Source organism: Poecilia reticulata, chromosome 4, assembly GCF_904066995.2.
Source record: "Poecilia reticulata chromosome 4, P_reticulata-male-v2, whole genome shotgun sequence".
Classification (NCBI taxonomy): Eukaryota; Metazoa; Chordata; class Actinopteri; order Cyprinodontiformes; family Poeciliidae; genus Poecilia; species Poecilia reticulata.
The window spans coordinates 30,170,585-30,194,177 of record NC_088833.1 but is presented as its reverse complement, the minus strand read 5'-3'; the positions used below and the strand labels follow the sequence as shown (position 1 = coordinate 30,194,177).

The 23,593-nt window shown below is 41.7% G+C and overlaps 1 protein-coding gene and 1 long non-coding RNA gene across 4 annotated transcripts in view; one reads left to right on the top strand and one right to left on the bottom strand.

Annotated features, from left to right (window-relative positions):
- LOC103463997 (pre-B-cell leukemia transcription factor 1) overlaps window positions 1-23,593 on the bottom strand; it is a 76,487-nt gene that overhangs the window by 41,989 nt on the left and 10,905 nt on the right. The gene's annotated exons all lie outside the window — the stretch shown is intronic.
- LOC103463996 (uncharacterized) lies at window positions 3,371-21,962 on the top strand. Its single transcript, XR_533568.3, has 4 exons — window positions 3,371-3,558; window positions 16,674-16,840; window positions 16,953-17,140; window positions 20,465-21,962. It is a non-coding gene; the product is annotated as an uncharacterized LOC103463996 (long non-coding RNA).

Here is a 23,593-nt window from a genome sequence, read left to right as displayed (position 1 = left end):
AGTTCACACTCTTCCTTTTGAGGAGATTTATATTAGCAGATCTACGAGCTAGAAGACTGGCTTTTCTATCTTTAATGTGTCGTGGTAGTAGTGATAAATGTCTAAAGTATTGACACCCACATGGCTGTACCTGTCACCTCTGCTATGACTACAAAGAGAAAGAGTGGTGTGCATTGAGTTGCAGAACTAAGATCGTCTCTGTGTGAGTCATTTGCAATGGAAAAACCTGAGAATAGTGCATTTATCTCCAACCTCTCCAGCACCATCAGCCAGGTATGTGAACACAGTGATTTGGAATATCTCTCCTGGTACGACTGATGCAATCAACCACAGGGTGTGAGATGGGTGGATGTGCTGCATGTAGCTCAGACATATGCCTTACTTATGGATATGAATGAGATCATAGACGTCTGTGGGTTTCTTGAGAGCAAAAGACACAAAAGTCAAAATAAATCAAAATGAAAATAGGAAAATAGAACTACTAGAGATGCACCGATACGATATTAGCATTTGCATTGGTCTCAATATTGAAGAAAATTCTAGATTGGTATTGGTGACAGTAACTGGATTTCTATTAACAATGTGTGCAAAACTTTGTCAATATTCCACTAGAGTTAAAAAAAAGACAATTTTGCAATTGCAGTGTTTCTATTAAATAAAAAACACAATTACATGAATAAGTTTGTTCCCGCGATAAGTTATTAAAAACATGCCAAGCCATCATCCTCCAACTACTTCCTGTCATCGTCTTCTTCCTTTACTACAAACATCTGGTTATTGATCACATGACTCAGGTTTCCATTGCAGTTTTTGAAATACACTAATTTTAATACAGCAAAAAAACGACCTCATCCTAGAGCAAAAAGTTTTTATCAAAACGTGAGTTTTTTCACATTGACGTGTTTTCATCAAGCAAATTTATTTGCGCAACTATACGGTCGATGGAAATGCAGCTACTGCAACAATTCATGAGGGTCGATCTATGCAGTTTAATTCTACACTTAGTGCTCTTATTATGGTTTATTATTTATTTTAAATTATATTTAGAAATTTTTATTTCACTTTCTGAATCACTTGAAAGGTTTGTTGAAGTTTTTTTTTTTTTTACATATTTGATCAATTGTTTTATATATTGTCAGTTTCATTTTATTTATTATTTATATTATTATTGGCTGTTAAGCTCCTAACTACACTGACTTAACAAATTAAAGTTGTGTTGTTTTTACATGTTTAATCAAGCTTGTGAAGAGAGATGTTTGAGTGATGCAGATTATCCAATAAATTTGTAATTCAGTACAAATGTGTGTTTAAAAAGAAAGACATTCTAAGTTAATTCAGCTGTTTTTCTGTATCGGCTCGGTACCGGCCGATACTGGACCTCAGATATCGGTATTGGTATCGGCAGCGAAAAAAGTGGATCGGTGCATCCCTAAGCAGAGTGTTATAGGGAACCATGTTACATACTTTGGTAAAACTGCAACACATTTTGTCATGTTGTATTCTCCCCAGTGCTGCTGGTGTAACAGCATCAGAAAGCATCCATACGCCGAGGTGTGAGCTGTAATGAGCAGTAGCTCCAACGTTAATGAGGACTGAGGTAAATCTGGGGGAGATTTTAGACCCTCGACTACTCTGTCTCCTCATATAAGCAGCAGCCTGCTCCTGCTGTCAGCAGAGCTGTGATCTGAATACCTCTTCCTTCATAAAAGATTCAGGCCTTATTGACTCGCTGCTTTGGTTTCCCCGCAGAGCCCATCCTCTCAGCTCCCCTTTAAATTCTGCTCTCGTGGCTGGGGTTGCACACCTGCCTGGTGGAGGGTGCGCGGGGGGTAGTCTCAGGCATAGCGTTGGGCTTTTATAGCTCTATCTGATGCACATCTACTAAATATCAAACACAGTGGAGGAAATATACATTTGAGCTGAGTGGGTCGTTAGAAGATGAAGCTGAAAATCGTCTCCATTCGATCAGATTTGAGCCGGAGTTTTGCTCCCCTGGTCTAATCACTCCGCTGGAGGGTCACTAGAGGATTATTGGCATTATAAAATGCCACATCACATCTGTTATGCTAAATATTGATATATCATGTTCCTTTTATTTCCCGCATCTGCTACCTGCTCTTTACAGCACATCATTACTGACTGAGAGCGACATTAAAACCTTCACAGGCCGGGCTCTGCCTTCTCCACGGACAATATTTCAAACCCGAGCTGCAAAAGGGCACAAAGTCTAATAAATTCCTCATTTTATATACTGCCCCCAGATTTCTAAGTCCTGTCCAATAAAGTTTTAAATGTCATAAAATTCCTATAATATAGGTTGTATAAAGTCGAGCCAGGAAAAAAAAACCCATACAGCTCTCGTATCTTTTTATCCAGTAAAGTTTGATCTCTTTAAATCAACAATAAAATGGTTTTTAAACAGCCAACAAGGGGGTGACTGGCTGACTTTATTGTTGTTGTGATATGTCCCAACAGGCTCGTTGCTCCTTACTGACAGATAATGAGAGAACAGTGGATACCCTTTTAGGAAGGCAACAGGCTCTAAGTGATACATGTTTCATTTCAGAGGTTTTCTTATAAAAACTTCAAATAATGTGTGAAAAACTAGCAATGCTTTAATGGCGGAGGTGTTATGAATTTTCCAGGCATGTAGTGATGTAGTGCCATTTTACAGCACAATGGAGTTACTGTATTAACCTTCAGTTTTCATGAAAAAACTGCATTTGTCAAAAAAAATTACTTCAAAGACATTTGGCTTTGCATCATCTGACGCCTTGAAATTGATGACTTTTTTTACGTCACGTTACGTAGGCCCCTATAATTTTCCAAATCCTGTTTTATTTTTTCTACAAGGTCCACTTTTTCTGTTTGTGTTTTTCTGACTTTTTCCCACTTAACCAAATGTACTAGTACAAAAAGTAGATAAATTATGGTGTACAAAAAAAAGAACAATTCCATAGCTGGAGGTTTGTTTCATAAATGAAACGAACAGCTGTAATTCAACAGAATATTGGTTTTACAATATGTTTATTTGTAGAGTATTCACATGTAAGCTGATTATCGTCAGCCTGTACCTTTTTGTTCTATGCTACACTTATTACTACAATGTTATCTGACATTGCTTTGAATTTCTTTTATTTGAAGCTACAATGTTGATTGACTAACAACTATTATTATTATTATTGTGTGTGTGTATGTGTGTTTTAGACGGAATTGGCTATAAAAAATAAACTAACAAATAAAATATTGCATTAAAAGCTGTGTAAACTTCCGGCCAGGCCTCTGAGCTGCGGCAAACTGGTTGAACAGGCAAAAGCAGAGCAGCATCTCTGAGGCACAGCATTTCACACTCGGATAGAGGCAGAGGACAGGCCTTTAATGACACACACCGTCCCCTCCACCCCCAGTCACCTAGAATGAACATGCTGCGCTGGAAATAGACCGGAAACTCTGCCTGTGTGCCGGCCAGAAACCTGGTGATACATGAGCTGCCGGCCTGCCAAACAAAACCCACCAACACACACCGAGGCTCTATGACGTCTCAATCGCACAGAGCAGGTAACACATTGAAGGTTTCTCATATTATTGTTGTCTTGATTAGGGCAAGCAGGACTTTAAAGTGTTGTTTAGATGTGTAGGGAAACAGCAGACAAGTTAACAGATGGTTAAAGTGTTCATATTCTTTATGAAAGTGTGTGTATTGGGTTGAGTCATGTGGTTCACTGGAAAATAGAGGCTTCCAGAGTGTAAACAAGGAGCTGGTGTGTGTAAGTGGAAGCTCGTTGAGCAGCAGGCCTGTTCAGTCTCAGTGCTGCTGTCAGCAGCAGGTTGCTACGGTTTCTGACTGCTTTCTGCTCAACTTGTCACACAGGATTCACCGATAAATCAGCCAAGACTTACTTAATTTTAAGCGGAAAAATAAATGACTTCTGGTACAATTTATCATCCAGCAGCAGTTGCAGCTGAACTGCTGTGTGAAGATGTGAAAACAGTATAGGCATCAATCTTTAAAAAGATTCTGACTTTTGTGGATACTGATGTATTTTCTCTGAAATGTTGCTAAATTTAGTGACAAAGTTGCTAAGTCGGCAACAGTCGGGGGACTATCATTAGGTGCAGAGGTGACCTGGACGGGTCAGTCTGTCTCCTGGCAGAGCAGGAGACACTGGCTGATTTTCTGACCTTTGTGGATAAAATCGGTTTCACATGTGAGTACTGGCCGAACATCCATCTCCCAGAATGAAGAATATGCAGGCCAATTTGTTGGTTCATCCCCAGAAAACATCCCATGTTCTCCCCATTTTAATGCAAATCAGTGCTTTTAAAGACTTCAATACTGTAAGATTAGCTACATTGACTGAACTAATATGTCAGCATGTTTTTGGACAGACTGGAAGTGAACTACATACAGCATTCGATGATCAGTCGTATTTGCACATAGTTAACCGTTGATTAAAAGATCAAACTTTTCTAAATTTCTCATTTAGAGTTTATGCTCCTGTAGCAAAAGCCTAGTCAGTTAATTCACACATCTACACCACAGGTGGAGATAATCCTGGAGAGCGCTGCTGTCGCTGTGGTTGCTTAAAAAGCTTCACTGTGTTTGAGTAAAGAGCCGATATAATCTGCAGACTGCACTGTGTTATAAATAGATGGAATTCAACAAAGCAGAAATGGATTCCAGCCTAAATCTGACTGTACTGTATATGGAATTTGTTCAAATGAAACCGGATTAAACCGGATTGTCTTCAACTAGATAAATCTGAATGATAGGATAAGTTTTTCCTGGAATAATTTTTTAATTCCTGCTGAATGGTAATTTGAGCACCTTGTCTAAAATAATAATAAAAAAACTATCATTTGGTATTGAACACATATTTTTAATACCACATACATTATTTTTATTTTTTTAGAAATGCAGATGAGTCCCCACCGACTGAGACATTTCTACACGTTTAACATGACATACACTTCACTTATGTTCTATTAATACTGAGTGCTTTCTTATTGATCGCCCGTCTTTGCTTGTTTGTAGTTTGGATTCAGGCCAGTTCATACATTATAGCTCTGTATGCTGGTTCCCAGCATTTTATCCCACCTCCCAAAATGTCCCCCCGACCTCCCACCTCCTCCTCCAGCACTGAACACCAGGCTTCCTCCAGTGTGTTATGACAAAGAGGGGTTAGCCTCAACTCTTCTAATGAGCTTCTGTGTTCCAGTATGTTGCATAAAGCCATTACCCTCCCAGCACATTACCTCATCCATTTCTTATATGTGGATGACTTCCGTCTCCCAAGAGCACAGCATTTCTGTGGTACACACACACACACACACGCACTTTGGTCATCTCGCAGTCTAAAATGTTTCTGTTTCACACAGATGCGGATTTGACCCTGAGATATCAGGAAATCACAGAGAGAGGGGCGAAAACAGGAAGGGAAAAAACCCCACAACCTCTACTAGCAGGAGATCAATTGCTGAGAGACGAGACGAAGGAAGAAAAACAGAGAGAGCGATTGAGTGGCGCTATCTCAGTATGTGGCAACTATTGCAGTGTGGGATGAAAGACGCAGGTGGTGGCGAGCTTCGGCTCATTTGTGGAGGCAATCCAGGATGATGGCGTCTGCAGATTCCCCTCGCAATTTCTCTGTTGGTTCAGTGAAGTCAATTGTCAGGAAAACAAAACAAATAAATAACAAAATAAATATCCTCTCATTAGCAAATACAGTCGGTTTACTGTGTCGGGGTTCCAGCAAGTTTCAACAACCCAAATTTAAGACTAATGACATTTAAGAGCAGCATCATAACAAAAAAAGTACAGATTTCTTTAGATTAACTATAGATATTCTTGTTTCTGTTGAATTAATTAGTTTCTTTCTGTGAGTCATCTTATCTGCACCTGTGGCTCTGCCTCGTTTGGTTCCTTTGCTTTTTCTCAGCTGTATTTCTCTCCATTGCAACAAATAAGATTCTTCAATAGGGAAGAGTGGTGCTTGACCAACATGTTTAAAATCTACTAAACCTCCGACTTCAGTTTGTGTCACAGCAAATGCTGCGGCTAGATCAATGCTAGCAGCAGCCGTGGCGACCGTTTTCCGGGGAGCTTTAGCCATGCCAGAGGAGCAACATGCTGACATTTCTGGGGTCTGTTTGTGGCTCTTGGGAGCAGCTTTGTGCTTTTCACAAAACCCCCCTTAACCTCCACAGTGACAAGCTTTTTCACACTGACTGAATGTAGCATCATATGGGTTGGCAGCAGAAGTGAGCCAGCGGCAAAGACTGAACCCATGATGAATGCAAAAAGCTAGCTTGCAGCCTAGGCTACCTTACTCTATCTTATTTATTAGCAGAAAGTTATCGGTCAAACTGGACTCAAACTTTTGCCTGACAAAAAAAATCCCACTTATTTAAAGCCAATTTACATTTTATGAATTTGAGCTATTTTAAGGACTTAATTTCAGATAAATACATTTTTGACTTTTTAAGACTTTGAAGGTGCAGTAGGCAACTTTCATAAAGGATGTTTTTCATGTACAAAACTGTCGCTGTGTTGTGATAGTTTGCTATGAGACAGATAATCTGTGAAAAGATGGATCTCCTCCATGAGCTCCTGTTGATATTTGAAGAAATGCTTTGACCAAAAACAACCAATCAGAGTCAGGAGGAGGGGCTTAGTGCTGTCACTCAACCTCATTTACTCACTGCTAAATGCACTAATGGCGGCGAAACAACTCACTGTTACAGAAAAACCATTTCTCTTCCATCATCGCTCTCGAAGTTAACTAGCCCTAGCATTCACAATAGGCTCTGCTGATGGAGAAAAGCAGGTAGTTTTTATTATTGCTTATCACAAGACAATTTATCGTTTAGCAAAATTTGTTATGGTGCCTAGACATGACTTGCTTTCAAACACCAGAGTCGTCACGAGGTATTCAATATCAACTATTTAGTGTTGATTCCCCAACCACTGACACTGAAGCTCCTGAAGGACCACATTATCTGAGAGCGACAGATGTCGGACATGCAAGCTTTATCACAGATGTATTTTTCAGATTCTCTCACACCTCAGCTTGAAATCAGCTCAATGTCACAACTCTTCCCTCTTCTTCTTCTTTTTCTCTGCTGACAGAGTCTGTGACTCTGAATAAAGTAGTCGGTACAGCACAAGGCTGTACAGAGATATCAATATTTAATCAAAGTTAAAGGCAGTTGGAATACACGGAGACAATAGATGGAGTTTATATAAAGTGCCGTTACAATCAGCCCAGCTGTACGGGGTGTTGGGGTACTTACACACAAAAAAATAAGTAATGAGCCAATCGGGGCCTAGGAGGCATCTAAATCTTCCTATATTACATGTGAAGAAGAGCCTGCATGAGACCCTGCCTTGTGTTAGAGTTGATTCATCTCATCTCCAGCACAGAGGACGCCGAGGCGTCTGTTGTTGATGTTATTGTTCGTCAGACTGAGTCAATAAGTAACGTTTCAATCCAGGGCCATTTGGACTTCGTTAGAGCTGCGATTGCGGGCCCCGCACTGCATCAATCACAGCCGAGCGCTGTGAGCAAACGGGGTCCCGGCTTCTAATTGGATGCAGACCCGTTTCCTTTCCCGCGGTGACAGCGAGAGCGGCTCTGCAAAAAAAAAAAAACCGCGGTGAATCATTCTGTTTGAAGCAGAAATGTCTGTGATACGAGATCCGCATGAATGTTTCAGAACCTCCTCCAAAGTCTCCATTAGGAACAGAGAACCTTCTAATAAACTGCGATTGAAAAGCCGCCGCCATCTTGAAAGGGACTTGAAGTGAAGCCCGTCTTTCTTCTCCTCCTCCGAGTTTAAGAAGCGGAGCGTCAGAACCCGGCTTTAATAATTGAGGCAGAGACTGCAGGGTACTCTGCTCAGGCCTCCTTGATGTGAGGAGTCCTTAAAAGATGCATGGATGCCTCCCCAGAGGGAGATGGAGAGGCTCCGAAGCCAAGGCGCTCTCTACATTTAAAGATTATGTGTTCATCCGCTGGAGCAAGATGACCAGAAAAATGCTCAGAGGACCATTATTCCTCCTCGCCACGCTGCAGGACATGGGCACCGGCCTGATAAGATGCTATCAATATTCATGCCTCTAAATCAATTATATCAACATGTATTTCAAATGCAAATCGTTTGGCAGACGGAGGACTCTGGGAGGGATTCTGCAGACTGCAATAATCGCACGCAGGGTATAGAAAGCAAGGTAAACAAGCACTTAGACGCAGCAGAGAGCAATAAGGATTCCAGTAAACATAAATGTGTCAGCTGCTTACAGCAAACACATTTAGAGGGGCTTCTACTTAACTCTGGCTGCAGCTCAGGCTGAGCCCATTCACATGTATCACCCCCCCCGCCCCCCACACCCCCTCTCCCCACACACACACACACTACACATCATCAGGAGCCGGGGTCTAAATTATTGATCCGCTGGATTCATCAGCATAGCGGTCACGTCTGAGAGCAGGCGGAGGTGGGGATCTAACTGTGGATATGTCCCCACGCTGCAGCCGCTGACATCATTAGGAGGAGCTCTCATTAAGGCGGCGGATGAGAATGTAGAGTTGCCTGAGGGGGGCGCTGTGGGTGTTTAATGTCTTCCCCTGGGCTTCCAGTTCGCTCCGATCGGATCAAGAGGTGAAACACACACACTACCGTGTCCGTGGACGCAGTAACAAATGTTTCAAATTGTTCCAGAAATTATTGCGATAAACGATGATATTGTTGTTTTGAGACCATTGTTAACCAAAAGCACAAAGATTAGGGATCCACTTTTTTCACTTCAGAAACCAATATCGATATCTCAGGTTTAGTATCACCTCACAGCGATCCAATACAGAAAAACTGCCAAACTAAATTAACTTTTTTAAACACTCACCTCAACTTACTGAATTACAGATTTATCTGATAACTCTGCCCCAGCACAGCACATTTAAATACACCAACAGCTTCACAATCTTTGACAAGATGTGTTGTGTAAAAACAAAACTACTTTCAATTGTCCAGTTAGCGCAATTATGCGTAGAAAAGATCGGCTGATTATATTTGTTGTATTGTTTTGTTTATTTACAAATACGACATATTGACTCAACACTCCGTTCATTTTCTAGGGCCTTGCGCACTAATCTTTTGCAGTCGTCCAGGCAAAGGACTGGCGAAATTTGTACATGTGTGATTTCAAGCTTGTACACACGCAGGCTAGCCACACACAGGCTAGCAACACATGGACTAGCAACGCAATACAAGAAAGTTAAAAAATTTTCAACTTTTGTCACTGTTGTTGCTATTGCGTCCTGTGTTCACCTCCAATTGAGCCTGTTACTAAGGAAACGAGAAGGAGGGGTGTCAGTCGATGCACCAGAGTGAAGCTTTTTGTCATCCGTCTTTGGTAGAAAGAGACAGAAATCATGACGAAACTAAAAAACCATGGAACTGAAACTTGTCGAGCTCATGTTCATCTATCATGCAATTAATTGACTTTTTTTTTTATTTTATTGCGACAGGCATCGAGGTGGAAAACACCTCAGATTAACAACAACTTGATAGGATTTGGGTCAGTGGTGTCAGTGTGTAAACCAGGTTTAATAAATTAGGGAAAAACGAGTGATCAAATACGTGAACACGAAGGAGTGATCTCTGCTCTGCTTGTTTTATTTCTGCTGCCAAGGGAACCCACCGGGCTCCGGTGCCCCCAGGTGGTTTCCCCGCCTCGCTCTCAGTGAATCACACAAAAATCTACATGTGCGCGTGTGTGTGTGAGTGTGAGTGTGTGCTGCACATAAAATGCAAAATGACTCTCAAGAGAAAAGTTGAAAGTATAGAAAAAAACCTGAATAAACTGACAATGGCAGCATAATGAATATTTGATTTGTTCCTATTTATGGAAGACATTTTAGAAAAGAGCTGCCAGAAATAACAATATTATATATGAGCCAACACTTCACAGGAGAAACAACAAGAAAAAAAAAGACATTGGATGTTACTGAGTCCAAGCTAGGTGGCTAAATGTGAGCAGGATGGAGGTTTCTTCATTCATTTTTCAGGATCCGAGTGCTTTAGGAGGGGAACGGAGTCTTGTCGCGTCTCCCTGAAGGAGGAGACGCTGAGCAGAGCGCACACAGGAAGCTGGAGGATGTGCATGCTACGCTTCCATTTGTGCCAAAATGGCTTTCACAGCCACCAGTGAAGTCCATGAATCTTTTTTGTCACGTCGTGCTCTCGGTGTCGGCTCGCCTCACGCTGCGACTCCGGAGCTTTCCTAAGTGGCTCGGTGCCGCGCAGTAGGCCACGCCCCTCGTTAGCGGGGAGGGTTCATTATGCAAATCGTCCTGCTGGAGCCGTATCAACGAGACGCACGCTCCGTTATCATTCCCCGCCGCCGGGGCTCTTCTTCTCCCCGATCGCTCATACGGAATCATGGCCTAATAGCATCCCATTAACATAATTGCCAGCACAACTAGTGTTCCGTGTCTCCGAGCCACTCTGCTGCTCTGCCAGCTGAAAACGGAGGAGAGGATGGGTGATGGGAGGGGAGGGGAGGGGAGGGGAGGGGAAGGGTGATGGGGGAAGAAAGAAATTTAATTAAGCCAACACGTCGGCCACTCCCTCCAGAAGCGAACGTCTGCTTTTTGTGTGTGTGTGTGTCTGTGTGCGTTCTTCAAAAACTGGAGTAAGGAACTCCAGGATGCAGAGAAACAGCTGAGCTGCTCGGTCCGCCCTGATGAGCCGCCTGCCGTTCTCAATAGCATCCTCATTATTTTTTTAATTGATCTTTAATTGAAATATATCACAGCACGGATTCCACAAATCTCCCCTAAAGTGGAGATGCGGCCTTTTCATGCCAATTAACGCGTCTTTAATTAAGGCGGCGCCTTCCACCAGACTAACAAGCCATGGACTTCCAGTGTGGATCCCACAGGGTTCATCTGAAGGATTCCTTTGTGATCTGGGGGAGATGATAGGTGTGCAGTTCCTCACTCCTCTAAGCTTTCTGCAGCAGCGGCTCTAGTTGCAAACAGGGAGCCATAATCGTGCACTGCACTCCTCCATGCTGCCTTTAACCACCACCCCTTCCCTTCCCCCTACAGAAGCCACCCGCGCTGCTCTGATGAATTGATTGACAATCTTCCATCCAGCAGTGCCGTTACTGAAGCAGAGGGAGCCACACAGGAGGGCCAGTGTCTCTGACCATGTTCTGGTCACTTCCACTGGGAAAGATGAGCTGCGCTATAGAACAGTGGCAGCCTCACTTATAGTTAAAGTACACGGCAAATGTTTGGACTGTGTCACTAAACCCAAGCTGTTACGCACTACCTGAGAAACAATGTTCGTTTGAGATTAGCTCATATCGTTCCACTGGGGCCTAGACTTTAATGCATTAATTGTGATCAGTTAATTGCGTAGGTTTTAACACATTAAAGTTTTAATGCAATTATTATAATTTTTTTTTTTTATATGATGCATTCAGAGGTTCCGCCCGGAACCTTTGTATTCACAAGTTTCTGGTACGGCCATAAATCTGCAAGCGACATCAGCAAACAGCAGAAGCTGCCTCTCTTGGCTCACTAGGGGTTCATTTTAGCTTCAGAAATTTATCTGATCGAATGCTGGAAAAAACTATTGTTGTGTTCAAGTTGTGCTAAAAGGAGTTAGCCTATCAGCAAAGCTATCTGAGGCTAAAATAGCATCTCAATGCTAATCTTGTGGCAGCCTCATTTCTGAAGGAGTTCCATGAGTGATCAGGAGTTCATGAAACTCAGGAAGATGAATGGATAGAATAGAGATTTGCACCAATTTGATGGTTGAATAACCTGAATAACAGATTAAAAACAATATCAATTTACTGCTGAGTTCATATGTCAATAATTTAGCAGCAAACAGGGTTGTTTAATTGAATATGTTGCTCATTTTGTCAATACAAAGAGGTTAACTCAATCAAATGCATTTTTGGAGTTCTACAACCAGATTTTACCCTTCATCTGATTCTCATAAATCGGAAAATAACATGAATCAAAGCACATGCCTATCCATCAATAGGCTGAAAATAGACCAATTTTTGAAGTTTGATGCATTTAATGAAGGATTTAACCTGCTGATTGTTGATAAGAGCCAATCAAGGGACAAACTGACTGATTCCTGTTGCATCTCCAGCCTGCTGATTGGTGCATCTCTGATTTACAGTGTGTGAGGTGAAAAGGCTCATCAGAATGCCAGATGAAAGCAGGGTGAACGTAGGGAGAGCTTCTTCCCCCTCCGCAGCTCCACGGCTCCATAACACGTCGGGGCTCATTACGCTGCTCACCATGACAGCTAAATAAAGTGCAATTAGCAGCCAACCAGGCATGCTCACTGCTGACTTCATCCCCCAAATTATTCTGGAGAGCCAAAGATGCCAACAACAACAACTTATGAGCGGCAAGCAATCCCATCGATCTCGACAAAAAAAAAAAAAAAAAAAAAACAAAAAAACTAAGGTGAAAGGGGGCGTGTCCACCGACTTGTCTCTTAATTGGATGATTAAAAGTTGGTTTGCCCTCAGTGATCAGGAAATCAGTGCCTCGGCAGTTGGTGGGAAGCGCTTTAAACAAACAAGCGCTCGCCCAGACCGCTTCCTGGCTCTTTTCTCAGCCGGTTTTAATTTGACACCTTGAGCTGGGGGTAACTGGGAGGGGAGCGCGGGAGCCGCAGAGGAATTCATTAGGCGCGGCGCTGCAGGGTCCTGGCTCGGAGCGTTAATGACATTGGAGGATAGGGAAACGAGACAGCCCAGACGCAAAATGAAATAAACATGAGGAGCGTCAGCATTGACAGCGGCGGGGAGAGGGACACACTCGCTCGGGCCAGAGACCTTCAGCCCTATTCCACCCAACCACCTCCCCCCACTGACAGACAAAAAGATCAGAACAGAAACAATATCGCAATCGCCCTCGGATTCCCGCTGACAGACGCAACGTGGTGGCGGGCCGGGGCGTTGATCTCCGTATCATTAAAAATATCCATCACTTGGAGCTCCTGCAGCATTCAGATCGGCGGCTGCAATTAAATTATTAATGTCACAGCAGCCAGCAACCTCTTCACCCCTCTCCCCCCCTCAAACCCCATTCCCCTCCCTGCCACCATACAAACTGCACACTTAATGCGGCTGCTGAAAGACATTAAAAATACAGCAATCTCTGTCTGCCTTCACCCCGGATCAATTTAGATAACTGCAAAAACAACAGAGAGAGAAAACCGAAGCAGTACAAGAACACAGCCATGACACGTGCCTTCCAGGGCCTGAGCTGAATTAAAATCTACCTGCTATGAATGAATATTTCACATAAAGAAATACAACTTCTAGTAGATTCTTCCTCTTCTTTACCTGTCTGCTCTTAGAAAAACATCCAGAAAGTCAGTTTTGACAGATTGCGCTCTGTGTGCAGCCATGTGTGTGAGCTCTGCTCGTACAGACCAGAGGAACGGTCCCAAACATGAACGCCTGCTTTGTTGCTCCTGCTGGAAACTTGCTGTTGCGCCTTTCTACCTTGGCGAGAACTATTCAGCACTCCAGTGGCACAAATGGATCCAGCAGTTATCCGTTGTAATACATGTTCTGATCTGATCTGGTGGTTCTAGTTCTCTGAAAATAACAATTTATTTCCAAAGGATAGTAGTGGAATGCAGGAGTAAGGAATCTTAATTGCATTTTTAATCTGTTTTTAAAAAGTGCATGCTTTTGGTTGATGCATTAAAAGACCAAAAGTGGATGTAGCTCTTAGCTTTGATCCATTTAAATGACAACTAAATATTTTCCAAGCATTAGGCCGTCTGTCTGAAAGCCCTGGGAGTCTAAATATAACCTTCTAATTACTACAAATTCCCACAAAAATATTGATTCACATTTTCCAGACACTTTTAGTTCTTTACCATTACATAAAGTCCTTTCTACTTTTCATGGATTTTAGCATCTCAGTCAAATGAAATACACATCAGGGAGGTTAGAGTCCATCCAGCTAGCCAAATATACTACAGATATGGCAGAGCGAGAATGAACGACACTTGAAATATGAAATCCAACCCAATGTTGTGTCCAATCAGCCCTCAACCAATGCAGTTTTGTAGAAATTGACCATATGGAGCTCCTTTAGCAACATGTTTTTTTTTTCACAAGAGAAAGTAAATCAAAAACTGTGTTCCAAAGAACATTTAATAGCTATAGATTAATCTAGTCTAGCCATTATACCCTGATTCAATCCAGTATTTGGTGATTTTTGTACTCCTCTTATTCTAGTGGAGTTTTAATACTAAAGAAGTTTTTGTGCTTTCACAAAGAGATTGTGTCAAGTTTCATAATTCTTGATTTGTGTTTGTAGGTACAGTGAAAAACTGTAGTTATTTAAATTCTAGATTTGATCAAATGCAGTCTAGACACACTGAAAAACTATGAGTTAGCCATTTAGTTTAACTCCTAAGCAGATGTAATTGTTAGCAGCAAACAGTTAGCAACCTGCAGTACTCAGGGTGCCTGACAAATCGAATCTATGAATTACCTAGCAGACTGCCAGATGAAACCTTTAAAAGTGTTGGCAGCCTCTGCGGTGCTTATAGAAGTGAGAGTTATCTGGTAGGCTAGCAAAAATTTGACTGTCAAAACAACATGGCAACTCAAGAACTACTTCCTCTTTTATTTCAGAATAAGAGTCCCAAACAGTAACAGAAAGGTGCTTTGTCAGATGATTTTACTTTCAACTTGTAAATTTATTTCTCTTTTTATTTCAAAACAGGAGTCTACAGGAAACTAGCTGCATTTCCATTGACCATACAATTGCATAAATTGGAATAGATTCTCTGAAATTTGGTTAACATTCAGTAAAATGTTTTCGTGCTAGGGTGAGGTACTTTTTGGCATTTAACAAAACTGGATGGATGGGAGTACTTTTTGCATCACACTAGTCATGTGATCAATAACCTGATGTTGCTACAGGTGAAAAAAACTAAAATGACAGGAAGTAGTAGGAGGATGATGGCATAGCCGGTGTTTTGAATAATTTATCACATGAACAAATTTATTTATAAGTGATTTTAATTGTGTTTGTTTTTTTAATAAAGACACAGCAATTGCAAAATAATGTTTTGTTTTTATTAGTGGAATATGAACAAAGTTTTGCAGAAGTTAGTGTTAGCTAGTGTTTTATCAGATGACTAACTTTAAACTCAATAATTACTTTCTCTTTTATTTCAAAATAAGAGTCTCTAACAGTGACAGAACAGTACTTTGTCAGATAATTTAACTTTCAGAGTAATTACTGTGGAGCTGTGGTAGTGGAAGTATCCCAGTGCAACAAGCTGTTCTGCTTCTAATATAGTAGTTTGAATAATAGGTGATTCTTCATCTAATTCTTACTGCCAAAGTCTTGCAGGTGCTCCTTTGACAACCCACACCTCTGCTTACCCCGTCATCCATATCTTTCAAAAAAAGATATCTTGTTAACTCCACAAACAGAAAACTTCTTCATAAACTCCTTTGTAGAAGAAGAACATTGTTAGCTGAAGCAGAGCCTCTGCGCAAAGCAGGAACAATTCAAACAAAGAAACCAGTGATTCTCTCTGAGGATGGATGAGTGCGGTCTGTTTGGAAGGCGTTTTCATGAATCTCTTTCATTTGTGTTTCTCAAAGAACATAATAAATCTGTCAGTCATTGTGTCAGCCAGTCAGGATGCTGCCCCGCTCTGCAATGCTTTGAGATCTAACCATGCGCTACACCAGTTCTGCTTTTGTAAGGTGACAGACAACCAATCACAAGGTCGGAATATACCAGAAGGAGGACCAAACTATCACTGGAAGAGACATGTTCAGAGACATAGGGTGTTTTCACACCTGATGGTCCGGTAGACTCGGTTCAATTGGGGACCAACATTTGTTACATTTTCAGCTGCTGTGGTTCTCTTTCACACTGCACTCAAATGATCCAAACCCTTTGAAAAACTTATTTACATCTGTGGTGGCGCTACACCAAGAACCATTAAAGCAAACCGCATAAAAACCTCAGAAGAAGAAACTGAGCACAACTTCCTTCTTCATAAAATGTAAGCAAAAATGAAGTGGTGTCAGATTTAAGCAGTTGTAGTATTTCAGTTTTATCATTGGTAAAAGACCAACAAGTCAATTTCTCCCACTAGTGCTAGACTCATACGTTTGTTTGGTTGTATTTACCCAGAATGCCTTGCGCTATTGTCCGCTACCTACTTTTGGAGCCGTCTCCGGTTCATTTGGCAATTTTATATTCATTTAAACCAAACCACAGTTCACTTCAACCAAACCGAGACCTAGGTTTGTAGGCGGACCAGAGTTATCTCTTTTGGTGCACATCAGAGTGTGATCATGTATTCACACCTCCCCAAATGAACTGGACTTTCTAAGGAAACAAACCACAGCTGGATTAAAGCGGACTAAACAGGGTTGGTATGAACGCATCCATATTGATGTGGCACCAAGCTGGTTCTCTGGCACTACAGGACTGGATCCTGTTTTTGGAGGAAAAGCCTTCCTCAATGTTCATGCTTCCATCTCTCCAAGCTGCTGGGCTTCAAACCGGTCGCTCCTCTGCGGTGGGATGAGCATGCAGGCGGAATGGGAGGCAGCACACATTGTTGACACCTGTCTCTCCCAGGACGGGACGGCCTTTATGACGTGGAACCAGCCGGAGACAGATCTGACAGAGTTGCTGACAAGGACCGGGCTGCACGCTGGGAGCAACACCGCGGGCCAACACAAACAAGACTGCCTCTCCTCTCTGGGCGTGCAGCGATAGCTACAGCTGGCAGCTGAGAAGTCTCAGTAAGTGTACACTTCGCAAACACGCAAAATCAAAAGCAGCTTCAACTGTGGTTCTATGAGTCTTCAAACTCAGCCCACAAAGGATCTCTCTCTTTCTCTTTTTCTTTTCTAGAGCTGTTCATTAAGTCTGCCTCGCTCAGCACGCTTCCATTTTCTGAGACCCGGTCCAAAGCAGACGCCTCCTAATTGTTATCGAGTCGGCAGGGAGAAAGTCTGAGCAGCAACAAGCTCAAAGACTAAAGCTCCCTCTGAGGCGACGGGAATTGGGCGAGGAGCAGCAGAACCAGAGGAGTTGCAGAGGTGAGGCTCAGGGTTATAATAGTTTTGGGTTTGTCTAGGTACTTTATTTTGTTTTTAACTTTTTGTCTAATTCAGTTTGCTTTAATTCGTTTTTAGAGTGTGTTTTCTAGTTTATATTAGTTATTATTAGCTAAATATTGTTTAGTTTTATTCATACTTTGGTTAATTTTCAGGTGCAAAATTCAAAGAGTATTATATTGTGATTTTGTATACATTGATTTGATAATGAATACCCAACAGAAGATGCCATTTTCAAAAGATTTACTCAATTATTGTTTGAGTAAATAATTGATAACACAGGCTGCACAGTGGCGCAGTTGGTAGAGCTGTTGCCTTGCAGCAAGAAGGTTCTGGGTTCAATTCCCGGCCTGGGGTCTTTCTGCATGGAGTTTGCATGTTCTCCCTGTGCGTGTGTGGGTTTTCTCCGGGTACTCCGGTTTCCTCCCACAGTCTAAAAACATGACTGTCAGGTTAATTGGCCTCTCCAAATTGCCCCTAGGTGTGAGTGTGTGTGTGTATGGTTGTGTGTCCTGTCGGTCTCTGTGTTGCCCTGCGACAGACTGGCGACCTGTCCAGGGTGTACCCTGCCTCTCGCCCGAAACGTTGGCTGGAGATGGGCACCAGCAACCCTCCCGACCCCACTGAGGGAAAAAGGGTGCAAGAAAATGGATGGATGGATGGATATTGTTTAACAACCAACTGACTGGTGTTTTCTCCCAACTTTTGATGTTACTATTTTGCGAACTAGTATTAGCGCCGCCAGGATAATTACAGAAAGCTGTAATATACCGACAGCTGATGTAAGCTACTTATTTGGGGGGGACTCATTTCCTACAAGCTTGAAAGTATAATAAATAGATTCATAAACACTAAATCCTAGCTATTATATCTATAATCTGAGTATTTCTTAGTTAGTTTTATAAACACACAAAGTAGTCCCAGTTAATTATAGTTTTTCTCCATTTCAGTTTTTGTTATTTCATTAGTTTTAGTTAACTGTAGTAACCTTGGTGCAGCTCCAGCTGCGTCGACCCGGGAGTTTGCCCTGGTCTCTGACCGCAGTCACAACAATATGACAAACTGGCTTCATTTTGCTTTTAATTAATCACACTGTGATGACAACTACCTGAGCCACACATCGTCATCAGTGAGAAGGAAAGGAAGCCCCAGCCACACGTAATAAGAGAGTAGGATGCACCTCATTACCTGACTTCCTACGCAGCAGAGAGAAGAGACGGAGACATTTTCCTTCTGATTTCCCTCTGAGTCCCAGGAGTTAGCAGCAAACTAAGACAGTGTAAATAGACCCCATTAGACGCTACACATATGTCCTGCAGTCTAGAAGCCGTTTCTCAGCTTTCTCTAGCTGTTCTGTTGCACAGCAGATTTCATTTGTGAAACAGTATATTAAGGTGCCGAGGGCAACACTGCAAGTAATGAGCTGGACTGCTCTGTGGCAACGGGACAAAATGCTTTCAGAGTCCTTCAAGTCAAACTTGGAGGATTTGTTTTCTGTTAAAGTGTCCTCTGATTATTTTTCCATTCTCAATTACAACACTGACATTTTTTTTAGTTTGTTCCAAAAGATAGCTTTGAAAATTACATTTACAGTGGGGAACATAAATATTTTATACTCGTATTTGATTTTTCAGGTATCCTTAAAGATACCTGAACAGGTCTAATATTTTGTTTCAAACTAGTCTGCCTCCACTGTCCAGATTTTGTATGTGCAGGTGACATGAATACTTTTAAGGAGCGTTTATCTGACTTGGTGAGGAATTATGCACATTTTAATGACTTTTCACTAAATAACTACAAACAAGTGGCTAAAACTTCTGTATGGAAATTGCAACATTTTCATCCCTGGAGGAGGCTGTCTGTAGAAAGGTGTGGTGCTCTCTCTGTGACCATTTCATAAAAACAAAATGGAGGCTGCAGTCAGGGAGTGATTCCATCTAAACATGGATTAATGTTTAAAACTTAATGAATATGAAAAAGACTCCATTTGTCATTCTGCCTTGCACAACAAACTGGGGTAAAAGATCCTTTGTACACATATGTATTGTAGGGATTTACAATCCACTTTTTAAAATTCCGATACCAATGTCAATATTTAAGGTTTAGTATTGGCTGATATCGATCCAATACAGATATTGACATCAGATCGGTGCATCTGTAATAAATTGAAGAAGAAACCATTACGAATAATCATTTTCAATCAAAAATTAGTTTTGAATCAAATTGTGGCCCCAAAAATCTGAATTTAATGCCGTCTCCAGTCTTCTGTACCTCTTCATTAATTCCGGCCAATCAGCTCCTGCAGCTCCTAGATTGCCTGATTTGCAAAAGCTAGTCAATAGCATGTCAAGCAGCACAGGGCCTTGCTATTTCAGTTCCCAAAGCTGCATTTTCTTTCTAATATTTTAGATATAATGTTGCTGCTAAATTGGTAATCAGAAATTGGATGTAAAGTCTCTGACCGGTGGATAATCTGGACATTGTCTGCGTCCTTCCTTCCAAACTGACAGGGTGTTTTTAATTAAAAGACAGAGCTGTGTCCACAGGACGCTGCGTGACAACAGAAAGTCATTGTTCCAGTCCTTCACAGAGCAGCCATGCTGCCTCTCAGGATTCAGCCAGCCTGCAGATGATTGACAGCTCCATCTTTACAGAGGCCATCCACGAAAAAAAGAATAAAAAAAGGGCCAGGAACACTGGGGCCATCTCCGCCCACCCAGCCAAACGTGAGAATGCAGGTGATAAAGAAAAAGAAACAAAGCAGCTCTCTACTACGTCAGATTTATTATTCATATCTGCCTGCCTTACCTTCCAACTCACAAACACACCACTACAAGGTTTATATGGCAATGAGTGCCTTGCTATAATAAAATCTTGCATCCGGAGATCATGTAGCATTGGTAGGCACAAATTGTCACTTTCATTTGGGAGGCAAATATGGTTGGAGTGAAACAGAGCTTGATAGATATCATCTACAGCATGGAGGTGGGGCTGGGGGTGTGTGTGGGGGTGTTAGGGTAATAGTCTCCCTGAACTCACACAAATAAATGTTTCACAGTCTGTGCTGACATAGTTAAAAATGAAGAGGAATGTAGCAATGTAAAACTCTCTACAAGCTGTTAATATTTCATGACTAGCCGCTCTGACACTGTCAGTGTCTGCCTAATTTGTATGGCGCACAAGGAGGGAAGCTGGAGAGTGTTGGGTGTAGAAGGAGACGTAAGATAAAGGTGGAAAAAAAATTCCGCCAAAAAAGACTTGAGTTTGTGCCGAGCTGACAGGTTTTTTTTCCCCCTGCCTTTTTAGGGGGTAAAGTCAGCGTGCTACAAAGAACATTTGAAATGGGCCATTTAACAGCACTGTACTGCGCTCCCAGCCCAAGGCGCCATTTGCATACCTCCGATCGGATGAAGATGGATGGAGAAAATCAGTGTCAGTGAGATGAGCATTTTATCAAGGTTACGCTATCCTCCAAACTCTTAAAACCTCTTTATCTCATCTCTGTTGTCAGAATATTAACTTATCAACACCAGCCTTTTGTTGAAGCGAAAGGACGGAGCAACGGGGTTTATCTGCCGGAAGAGAGGCGACACACCGGCCAGCCGGCTTCCAGAGGAGCAACGACATTTATTTCAAGATGATTTCATCATAAAATGTAAGAGAAGGGCTAATGGTGTCCATCAGAATTTCCTCAAACTGATGTTCATTTTTCATTGTTTTATCATAGTAAGAGTGTAAAAATACACAGAGGAATTCAACATAAAGTTATATTAACTGTTTTCTGATTAGTCTGAAGGTTCTGTCGCTAAACAACAAGCCAAAATCACTACCTGTTCATCAAACAGGGTGATGTTCATTATGGACAAACTGCGGTGGCCCTGACAGGAAAACTGCTTCAGCAAATCAAATTTTAAAACACAACAACATATTCTAAAACCAAGCACAACTATAAATTAAAAAACACAATAACATTAACAAAACAGAAGTGATAGGAAATCTGAGGCGTCGCTGATTGGACAACACTTTAGACTTTAGAAGCAGAAGTTATTCTGTCACTCATACAGGCAGGCAGTCACAGCACTATGTATTGCATAAACTGAAAAAGAACAAAGCCGAACAAAGTTTCGTAGAATGTCCAGACTGAAAAGATTCTTGGACTGTGGTAGATATGTTTCCATCGCCAGTAGCATTCATACTTTCACCAAATTACCTGAAGCCAGAAGAACTTCTGGTTCTTAAGTCAAAAGTGCTGTCATCCAATCATAAATGTCTTAGGCTTCCCACTAAGACCTACCTCTTCCGTTTTGTTAATGTTGTGTTTTTAAATTTGTAGTTGTGCTTAGTGATTTGTACTTCAGGGCCACCGTACCAAACATCCCTCTACTCACCCTCTCTCATCCTACACATGGAACGTTGTTCCAGAAGACACGTGTTTGTTTCAGATGCAATTTTTCAACTTGAGATCAAACAACCTGCATGCATGCTGAATCAGATGCAATATCTACTCCTGGTAAGGAGGACACCTTCTTCTGATTAAATGTCGTTTGATGGACTTTAAATGGTTCAGAACCTGTAATCGTTCCCAGATTGATGAGCAGCAACAGGCGCTCCTCTATACTCTCTGTTGATGTCTTCCCCCCTTGGCATTGTGTTACCATACTCCTGTTCCTGTTCCAAGGCTGCAAAACTCCAGCTTTTCTAGCTGCTACTTTCCCCTTTAAAGCTCTTCACACACAGCTTTTGTATTCTGACTTTACTTTTGTATAAACAGTAAAGTGAATTCTTGTGTGTTTTTTATTTTTTATTTTTACCCTTGATGTTAAATTATTTTTTTGATTCCAGTAAACACTAGATATGGTTCAGTTTGTCCCAAGAAAATTTAAATAGGGTGTGTGTACTTTTAGCACTTCTTGAGATGTTTGATTGTTTTATTAGGTTTTTCTAGGTTACTAAAAAAAAAGCATTTTTCTAGTCACATAATTCACAAGAGTATCTCCAGCTTCTCATTGCACAGGTAGCTACAAAATATCCCTCCATCTATATGCTTTTCAAAATTAAATCAATACTTTTTATTTGCAGCACATGTAATAAAACAATCAAGTAATACATATTAAATAAATTATTTGTGTATTTATTTCCAAATGTATTTAATGAATGTATTGATAAAACATTTAAATTACTATTTATGTTTTCTATTTATTGTAATTTGGCCCTTCCCCCCCCATATTTGGCCTGAAACCTGTTTAGAGAAAAGTTATCAAGGCCCCAGTAGATGCTTAGTGAAACACCTCTTCCTGTCCGCCTCCAGGAGCCTTCTGTTTCTCTGTTCTTCATCACTAAAGACTTTAATGTTTTGTGCTTTAACTTCACTTTCAACAACTGGTCCCATAAATGTTCCAGGAAGCTAATGAACACACGGGTCGCTAACAGCTAAACGCTACCACACATGCTCACCATTTCCAACCTCCGGACATCTGAATGGAGCTCCAGCAGAGCGCACATCCTCCTTCTATGACAGACGTTTATAAAACAGGAAGAGGAGCTCAAAACAGTAAGCATTAGCTATTTCTGGGAGAGGATGTCTGCAGATAACAAAGATCTGTCAGAATCTAACAGGTCCGCAGTATAACTGAGTCCACATAAAAGGCGTTATCCACTCAGAGAAAACGTGTTGTGACCCCTTGCTGATGCTGCAAACTACCCCGCTCCCCGCTATAGGTTCCCGACCACATTGTTGGTGACGGGGCTGGGAAGCAGTCCAAAGCCACAAGACATTTCTGCTGTGGAACATTTGTTTCCTTTCAGGAAGGGTAGGGAGGGCACGGGGGCCCCAACACACTCCTATTACATCTCTCTGTCCTGCCATGCTGCATGACAGTTTATTTTAGGAAGCGCACGTTGGCACCTGAGACACAGAGCTGACAAAGCACTGCGTGTCACTTCAATGAGGCCAGTTGGTGCCGTGACAACGCCTCTGGCCATGAAGTGGGACAAGATGGACAACACGGCGCTAAACATCTCTACAAAGCAGGAAGAGAGGCTTCAGCTGCTCAAGCACTGTTCAGCTTCAGAGGGGAGTGAGGCAACAGGACGGCGGTGCCGGGGAGGATGTTGAATAAATCTGAGCTGCAGCGAGAAGAGGCTGGCCTGGAGTCTGCTTCTGTGGCGATCACACAGTACTGACAAGATAATCAATCTCAAAAACATTTATTCTAAACTTTTCCATGATAATTTGTTGTCTCTACATCTAAAAATGCATTTTGCACCAATGGCTGGCCAATCTTTTGATGAAGGCTGTAGTTGAATGAACAACCAGAATCAAATTCAGTTTGGTTAAAATTTATTCTAATTAAATACATCATGTAAACATGTAAAGCTGTCTGACTATCGCAAACCAATGGACAGCTTTTCACAAGTCACAGCAGTTTGCATACA